The 9,860-nt window shown below is 40.4% G+C and overlaps 1 pseudogene; it reads right to left on the bottom strand.

Annotated features, from left to right (window-relative positions):
* Positions 1–5,901: 5,901 nt before the first annotated feature.
* On the bottom strand, positions 5,902–6,519 carry LOC138396802 (RNA-binding protein 8A pseudogene; annotated as a pseudogene).
* Between the last annotated feature and the right edge of the window lie 3,341 nt (positions 6,520–9,860).

Genomic DNA, 9,860 nt, shown 5'->3' with positions numbered 1-9,860 from the left:
AAGATTAGCATTGTACACCTTTTTCCTACCAGTGTCTATTATATTGTAACATTATCTCACACGTGTTAACATTTGCTACTAAGGGAAACATAGCTCCTCCCCAGTGCATTTGAAAAATTCCAGCTGGTCAAGAAGTGTTGGAAGTAAAATTGATGAAAAAAGAGGGACAAATGTATTATGAACACAGTCACACTTGTTTTTAAAAACATACTCATTTAGTGAGAACCAGTAAGTGCTGTTAATCAGGATTTGAAATTATACACACTAGAAAACTTCCTAGGTAATAATGTTCACGCTGAGGAGACCCGGTATCTGGGTGATGAAAGTGGTGATAAATGACCTCAGCTTTGCAATTCAGTCGTAGATGGACTTTGCAATATTGCACAGTTTCAACTTCTTCATAACAATAATGATTTCTTCTTTCCGGGGTTGAAGTGATGATCAAATGAGATAATACATGAAAAATGCTCTGTAAATTATACAGTACTCTAAGAAATATTTGCTCTATTTTTTTTTTTTTTTTTAAAGAGACAGGGTCTGGTTATGTTTCCCAGGCTGGACTCAACCTCTGGCCTCAAGTGATTCTCCAGCCTCCTGTGTAGCTGGGACTACAGGCTTGAGCCACTGCACCTTGCTCTTCTTGCTGTCGTCTTAATTCTTTCCAAATGAGATTCCTCTGACAGAATAGAAAAGAAGGTCTTTAAGTTGTTTCTGCTCTGTGGGAAAAACTAAGGAGACATAAATAATCATACGTAGTGTCTACTACAACGTGATAACTGCAGCTGTAGTTCTGGCAATACAGGCCTTTCTGTGAAGAGATTTAAACAATTTCTAATAATGTCGTGAGTATAGGTGCATGAGGGCATGTGGGTATATTTAGGTTGGGTCAGGGAAAAAATGAGGCACTAAATGGTTTTGTGTTGCTTGATGACTTAGGATATAGGGGAAAAAAGCCAAAAACAAACAAAAAAAATAAGTAGTTTTGTGATATTGACTGGGTTATACAAAAAGGGAAAGCCATGGTGACACAATTAAGAGCAATGTCCCCACGTTATCTCTAATGAGTCCCCTTTCTAAACATGTTTGACAAGACATATAATGTTGAGCTCACTATAAACTTTTTTTTATCCCCAGCAACTCTCGGAATGTCTATAATTCAGCTTCTAAATCTTCCTTCATATTCCTTTCTCTTTTCATTCAAGCCAGTGTTTTGTCTGCATACAAGAAAGGTGGAATAATAAGTGATTGATATCTTTTCTTTTTTAATTTTGGCTTTATTTAAATTCTGCCCAGAATGTGTCCATGAGGGATTTGCTGACACATCTCCTTGTCTTCTCCATTCCCACTTTGTTCTCTTCAGTTTGGTAGTATTTTTGACCCTCATCACAGAATAATACTTTATGTATAATGAAAAAGAGGAGAGAAAAAGAAGAAATGAAGTTAGTGATGATTATGAGGAATTTCATATTCAGAGTAGCTATAAATAAATTCCAGTTAGGGTTGAGCAGATATACCACGTAGGTAAACAGAACACATATTTTAGAATCTAACTCAATGGAGGAGGCAGCAGACTATTTGACATAAAAAGATGAGGGTAGGCCAGGCGTGATGGCTCACGCCTGTAATCCTAGCACTCTGGGAGGCCAAGGTGGGAGGATCACTTGAGGTCAGGAGTTCGAGACCAGCCTGAGCAAGAGCAAGACCCCATCTCTACTAAAAATAGAAAAATTAGACGGGTGTGGTGGCACGTGCCTGTAGTCCCAGCTACTCGGGAGGCTGAGGCAAGAGAATCGCTCGAGCCCAGGAGTTTGAGGTTGTAGTGAGCTAGGCTGGCACCACTGTACTCTACCCAGGGTGACAGAGTTAGACTCTTCTCAAAAAAAAAAAAAAAAAAAAAGATTAGGGTCAAAAAGAAAAATATACAGAGGAATACTATGTACCTTCTGTATTAATTAAAATCAAAACTGTTTCTCGTAGTGCATTTAATTTTTTAAAGATTTCACTATCTTGACTGAATAAAGTTGTAAACTCCAAGTAAAAAATAAAAATCCAAAGAAAAGAAATAAAAGAAAATAGAAAATCATTATCATAATAAAAGGTAACACTTGTATGCTTATTCTGTGCCAGGTACAAATTTAAGAGTGTTACACGTGTTAATTTTTAAAATCCCCACAACACCCCTCTGAGGTAACTATTTATTACCTCATTCACTTTACACATGAGGAAGCCGAAGCTCAGAGAGGTTAAGTAACTTTGCCCATGAGACACAGCTAGAAAGGGGCTGGGCCTGGGTTTCACGCCAGCAGTCTGATCCTAGAGCCAACAAGAACTCTAATCACAACCCTAAATGCCACTCAGATGACATTATTGGAAAATTCCAGGAAAATCTGTTTCACAATATTACCTAAAGGCTTGACATCATCCTCTCTGTTGTCCAGAAGGCCAGTCTCTCTTGTGCCTTTGATGCTGTGTCATTTCCTACAGTTCTTATCAAACACAGGCAGTATTGAATGCATGATCCTCTTAAATCTTAGTTTACTGGGGCTACATAATAGCCCAAAATATAGACAGATTTTAATGATTATTAAGTATCTATGTTTGGCATTTTAAGTGGTTTAAAAATCCTCCCAATTAACTAAAAGCTATTATGTGCCCAGGACTCTTCTTAGCACTTCGGGTGAACTCATTCAATCCTTACAATAAGCCGTGGGGGAGGGGCTGTTGTCACTCAAGAGCCACAGAAGGCAAGCACAGCTGTCCCACAGCAGCGCTGGGACCAGGACCCAGGCACGCCAGCTCCGGATTCTGCCTCACTAGCAAACAAAAAAGTGAAATTATTACAGAAAGAAAGAAAAACCCACGTAATTAAAAACAAGGAGTTTGAAAGCCAAGGATTTACTAATCATTATTAAAATATGGTATCTGGTGAGGAAGAAAATAGACAAGTATAACACTTCTCCCCCACTATTAAAATATCAAGTTAAATTTATTATTGACATAAAGTCTTTAAAAAATAAGGAATATTTGTAATTATCATGCAAGATTGTGAAAAGATGATAAGCAGCAAAAATTTGGAACTAGCTGATGTTTCTGAGAATAAACTTATGCCTTCCATTTTGTGTCACGAGGACGGTGCGAGCCTTAGGGCCATGCTGAGGGTGGGTGGCCCAGAGACTTCCTCCCCTGGCACTGCTTTTTAAGACACTCTGTCCCCATTTACAGCTGGGAGCATCCAGCCACTCTGACGGACTTGTGAAAAGCTCTGAAAGAGGACAAAAGAATAAAAAAAATTTTTAGAGATTCTCAAAACTCTTCATGATGCAGTTATTGGTCAAAATTAATTATTTTCTCCAGAAACCTTCAATTTTGAAAGAAAGAAACCGCTAAACATATTGACTACAATCCAAACCTTAATGCTCTGCCCAGAATTGAAATTAAAAAAAAAAAATCAGTATGTTTTTCTTAATATGAAATGCTTCAGTAAAATGTACCTATTATAAAACGTTCAACCACACAGAAAAGTACACAGAATAAAGACAGTTTGTGTTTCTGTAAGACAACTCATCACTAGCTAGAACAAGACTAAACAACTGAACTCCCATTTAAAGAAAAGTCCTGGGCAAGGCATCATAGCTCACACCTGTAATTCTAGCACTTTTGGAGGCCAGGGTGGGAAGATAATTGGAGGCCAAGAGTTCAAGACCAGCCCGAGCAACTTAGTGAGAACCTCCATCTCTACGAAAAATAAAACAAATTAGCCAGGCCCGATGGCTCGAGCTTGTGTCCCAGCTACTGGGGAGGCTGTGACAGAATAGCTTGAGCCAAGGAGTTGGAGGTTGTAGTGTGCTATGATGATGCCACTGCACCCTAGTCGGGGAACAGAGTGAGACCCTGTCTCAAAAAAAAAAAACAAAAGTCCTCATGTAAATATTTCTTTAATGTATAATTGTAATGCTGCTATTGACATTTTTATTCCTCTAGATAAACTGATTCTTTCTTTTTCCTGGAAGTTTCACATGTATGTCTCAAACTTCCCATTTTCCCCTATCCCAAAGCTGAAAATATCTCTTGCCAGCCTAGGAGGCAACACAGTATGGGCTTTCAAAATGTAAGCATTGAAATCAGACATCTTGTGCTGAGCCCAGCTCCCTCACTTGCTACGTGACTTTGAACAAGTTATTCAACTTTTCTGAGTTCCAGTTTATTAATGTGTAAAAGGAGGATAATGTTAGCACTTACCAAGGGGTATGTTGAATCCAAACTATATTAACTATGATGTCAGTGCATACTAATTACTCAATGTTAGTGATTATTAATATGGTAATTATTTCAAAATTACTGTTGAGTCATTTTCCAGAGATCAGAGAACATTTGGAGCTACCAAAGTTGTCTAGGAGAAACTCAGAGACAATAAATGTGGTTTAATTCCCACGGGTTTTTTGTTTGTTTGATTTTGAGACAGGGTCTCCTTCTGTTGCCCAGGCTAGAGTGCAGTGGCATCATTACAGCTCACTGCAGCCTCCCGAGTAGTTGGGAGGACAGGAGCACACCACCACACCCAGCTAATTTTTCTTATTTTTTATAGAGACAGGTTCTCACTAAGTTGCCCAGGCTGGTCTTGAACTCTTGCCCTCAAGAAAATCCTCCCACCTCGGCCTCCCAAACCGCTGGGATTACAGGCATGAGCCACCAGGCCTGGTCCACAGTCTTTCTATTATGAGACATTGGATGGGTTCTTAGGGGATTGTTCTTTCAAACCAATGGCACGTGTGAATTTGTTTCTATTACCATAACAAATTCCCTCTGGATAATCCCAGTTCTCAATGCCCCTTCTCCATAGAATAGGCATTTACTTTTCCTCCTTTTATTCTAGGTGTCAAATTTTCTCACAGTTATATCCTAAGAATGAGTTCTTATTTGGCACTTAATTATATAAACACAGCATATGGAGTAAAATACTGTTTCTTAATGTTTTATAATTTTTCTCTGTTGTAAGGAGATTTTAAAAACATAGAATTCCAGGCCAGGCGTGGTGGCTCAGCCCTGTAATCCCACCACTCTGGAAGGCCGAAGTATGAGGATCGCATGTGGACAAGAGTTCTAGACTAGCCTTAGCAAGAAAGAGACCCTGTCTCTACTAAAAATAGAACAAATTAGCCAAAATTAGGGTGGTGGCACCTGCCTGTAGTCCCATCTACTTGGGAGGCTGAGGCAGGAGGATCACTTGAGCCCAGGAGTTTGAGGTTGCTGTGAGTTAGGCTGATGCCACAGCACTCTAGCCCAGGCAACAGAGCGAGACTCTGTTTCAAATAAAAAAACACATAGAAATCCCCCAAAACTCACCCCATATTTACTGAATAAGAATCTTTAGGATAAGGCACATAATAGAAATCAGTATCTTTGCCTATTAGCATTAATATATATTGAGGACAAGTCTGGAATTATCATGAATTTAACACCTTTTCAATTAACATATATCTCTTACCTCCTCCAAGAATATACAATTAACTCTGTTCATTTTCTTGAATTCTGAGAATTAACCAGAATGTACATCAGCATAAGGGCTGGGTGCAGTGGTTCACACCAGAAATAGAAAATGTAAGAAATATAGACAATCAAAAACATTAGAAAGAAATACTTGTTGCCACTTCTATTAGCCAAGAAAAAAGAAACTCTTTTAACATTTTGACTTATATTCTTCTAAGTTGCTCATATACGTATTTGATATCTACTGGATAGGTTGTGAGTGAATGAATATTTATTGAATTCATATGTTTTTATAAAAAATGAGTAATTCCACAAACAGCGTTTTTTAAATCAGTACAACAGAAATGGAACAGAAAACAGAAATGGAACATTTATTGATACTTCAAACACTAAGCAGGTAGGGTGAGAGAGTCGCTAGAAACCCAGCAAGTTCCACCCCACCCCCATTTCTCCAAAGTGGCCTGGCCAACAGGAATCTTGGGGGGAACACCGGGACAAGAGGACCGGGCAGCGACGTCTCGGGTCTGGACTCCTGCTGCGTCTTCGGCCACCTCTCCTCTTGCCCTTGGGTGGACCCCGAGCAAAACACCAGTCAACACCGATGGGCTGTCCCATCAAATCCTGGCCACTGAGTCCCTCCACGGCAGCCTGGGCCTCCCGGCATGTTTCGTTCTCCAGTAGCGCGTAGCCCTGCAGGTATCCGGTTCTCCTGTCCGGGTTGAGGTGGACGTTTTTTACTTCCCCGTATTCTGCGAATTTGTCGTGGGCGTCGTCTTCAGTGGCTTCCTCGTGGACTCCGGTGACAAAGAGAATCCAGCCTTCGACGGAGCGCTGTGGTCCGGGTTCATGACCGTCCTGCTCCACGCTGTCATAATGCTCCCGCATCCGCGCTCGCGACCCCTCTTGGGAGCCAAAGCCTCCACCCTTCCGAGTTTTCGCTTTTTCTTTCAGCTTGTGAATCCTCTCGTCCGCATCCTCATCCGTGGCGAAATCCTCACCCCCGGCCTCGTGGAGAGCCAGCACATCCGCCATCGTGCCACCTTCCTTCCGGCTCCCTGTCGTCTGTGGACTTTGGAGGCTTCAAGGTTCACTTAACCCCTTAGAGCTGGGCGCGGTGGCTCACGCCTGTAATGCGATCCCTCTGGGAGGCCCGAGGTGGGAGGATTGCTTGAAGCCAGGGGTTCAAGAGCAGCCTGAGCAACAGCACGGCCCCGTCTCCACAAACCAATAGAAAAATTACCCAGGCATGGTGGCGCGCCTGCAGTCCCAGCCACTTGGGAGGCTGAGACAGGAGGATCCCTGAAGCCCAGGAGTTTGAAGTGGCAGTGAGCCATGATGACACCACTGCACTCTAGCCTGGGTGACAGAGCAAGACCCTGTCTCAGAAAATAAATTAATCAATCAATCAATTCATCAGCATAGGTTCTGAGCCATTAAAATAATTGCATTATGGAGGCAAATAACAAACGAGCTGCTTTTCTGAAAGCAAAAATTGTCTAAGGATTTCACATCAATGTTACCGCCCCGGAATCCAAAAATTCTAAATCTTTTGGCTTTATTTCCATTGTCCAATAATCTAAACGGTGTGAAAAAGACACACCGTTCTTGATTCTCCAAAACTTCTTCCCACAGGGGGCTCTACGCCCAGCGCTACTTTTTGTTTGTTTGTTTGTTTGCTCAAGGTAAGAGAGGATGACCTTGATCTCCAGTGTTGACTTACTTGGTGCACCAGATGCAAAGCGTAGCAAACGGTTTCACATCTACTTGTTTCTTTTTTTGTAAACAGGCCTAGATCCTTTATTAGAGCCAGATTGATACTTAGCAAGAAGTGTGTACTGATGGTATCATCATGCTCAACACCTATCAGTGATTTAATCCAGAGAGGGAAGGTGTGCTCACCTGAGGTGCTTTAAACACTAATGCTTGGGCCAAGCCTTCTCTCCCTCCCTGCCTCCCTCCATGTCCTGATTAAATTGTTCTCAGGTGTGTCCTGGGCTCCGTAGTGGATTCTAATGTGCAACAATGGTTGAGAACCACTGGTATCAGCACAGTCTGTTATCAGTGTGCGTGTTGAGAGAGTGTCTGATACAGTACCTAGAAAGTTACTAAATGATTGGTACAATGGCTGCCTCTCCACTCGGTACACTTTTTTTTTTTTTTTTTTGAGACAGTCTTGCTCTGTTGCCCGGGCTAGAGTGAGTGCCGTGGCGTCAGCCTAGCTCACAGCAACCTCAAACTCCTGGGCTTAAGCGATCCTCCTGCCTCAGCCTCCCAAGTTCTGGGACTACAGGCATGTGCCACTATTCCCAGCTAATTTTTTTTTTGTATATATATTTTTAGCTGTCCAAATCACTTCTTTCTATTTTTAGTAGAGATGGGGTCTCACTTAAATACCTATTAAACATCTAAGCAGAAAGGTGAATTTGGAATTCGATTTAGGTCTGGAGATATTAATAAAAATCATGACATAATCTCCACCTGAGTTGTGTTAAGAACCTTGAGATTGGAATACCTGGATTAGGGTGTAGGTAAAGGAGATAAAGGTGTAGGGATTTAGCTGGGAGGGATTCAAAAAGCCCAAGATCAGGGAGGGGTAGTGGGAAAGGGAAGGAACAATCCAAGAGATCTTTGAAAGAGCAGCCATTGACTTAGAGGGAAACCCAGGAAGGGATGGTATCCTAGAAGTCAAAAGAAGAAAGTTTGTCAAGGTGGAGAGAGTTTCTGCTACTTCAAAAGCCCCTGATAAATCACGTAAGTAAGATTGGGAATTGGGAATTGGCCATTAGATTTTTGCCTTGTTAAGAACATTAATTTGTAACTGACGGGAGAGATGTCTGTAGGGGTTGGATGGGGATGCCTGATTGGAATAAATTCAAGAGAGAATGAAGGGAGAATAATCACTAACATACAAACAGCAAATTCAGAGAACTCTTTAGGAGAGTTTTGCTGTAAAAGAAAATGGAAAGTAGGATGGTTGCGATAGAGGGATGTGAGATTCAAGAAGTTTTTTATTTGTTTGTTTGTTTGTTTTTCCCTAACAAAACTTGTACCAGTTAGGAGACTCTAGCAATTGTACAGATACCTCAGTCTCTCCCAACCATTAATTTGCTTTCTGTGTGTATGGATTTGCCTATACTGGAAATTTCATATGAATGGAATCATACAATATATGACCTTTTTGTGTCTGGCTTCTTTCATTTAGCATGTTTTCAGTATTCATCCATGTTAAGCATGAATCGGTTTTTTTTTTTTTCTTTTTTGGTGACTAAATAATATTCTATTGTGTGGATACACCATGCTTTGTTTATCCATTTACCAGTTGATGAACGTTTGGGTTGTTTGCATTTTTTGGCTATTATGAGTAGTCCTGCTATGAACAAGTGTTTATGTGGACATAAATTTTTGGTTTTCTTGGGTGTAATATCAAAGAGACTGATTACTGAGTCATGGTAACTCTTTATAGAAAAACAGATTTTTCTTTGTTGAGATGATCACATGGTTTTTGTGCTTTATTCTATTCATATGATATATTCCGTGATTTTTCATATTTTGAATCAGTCACACATTTCTGGAATAAAGCTCACTTGGTTATGGTATATAATCCTTTTTAATATGTTGCTGGATTTTGGATTGCTAGTGTTTTGTTAAAGTTTTTTTCTCCATATGCATAAGTGATGGTAAACTATCATTTTCTTTTGGGCAATATCTCTGGTTTTGGTAATTGTGATGGTGAGTTTTTTTGGCAACTTGGCTAGGCTACTGACCCCATTATTCATTCCAACAGTAGGTGCTCCTGGCATTTTTTAGATGGAATTAAACTTTGTATCAGTTGACTTTAAGTAGAAGGGATTATTCTAGATAATTTGAGTAAAGCTGATTCAATCAGTTAAGGCTTTTTGGCAGTAGAGCTGAGGCTTCCCTGAAGAGAGCAGAAGAGTTCCGGCCTGCCCTTCCTGACGGTTGCCCCGAGGATTTCCGACTTGTGGAGGCAGTTCCCACAACTGTGTGAGCTAATTCCCCACGTTAGATTTCTTAATATGTGACTGAAACACAGGGTAATAATACTAACCTCATAGAATGAGTTGGAAAGTGTTCCTTGTAAGATTTGTTTTTCAATCGATGAAATTCATTCTACTCTGTATGTTATTGGAAATTGGTCTTCTATCTCAAATATGTCTGGGACATTTTTCCATGTTAATTTTTATTGACCTACTTATACTTTTTTTTTTAACTGCTGCATTATATTTCATAGTATATACATGAATGTTTTAGCTTGGCAGATTTGAACCTTAGTTCAAATCTTCACTATAGATCTTAATAGCAGTGTGGTTTGGGCTGCTCTTTTTCTTTTTCTTTTTTTTCCTCTCTTTTTT

The sequence above is a fragment of the Eulemur rufifrons genome, chromosome 16 (assembly GCF_041146395.1).
Source record: "Eulemur rufifrons isolate Redbay chromosome 16, OSU_ERuf_1, whole genome shotgun sequence".
Lineage (NCBI taxonomy): Eukaryota > Metazoa > Chordata > Mammalia > Primates > Lemuridae > Eulemur > Eulemur rufifrons.
The sequence above is the reverse complement of the archived record's forward strand: the minus strand, read 5'-3'. Positions and strand labels throughout refer to the sequence as shown.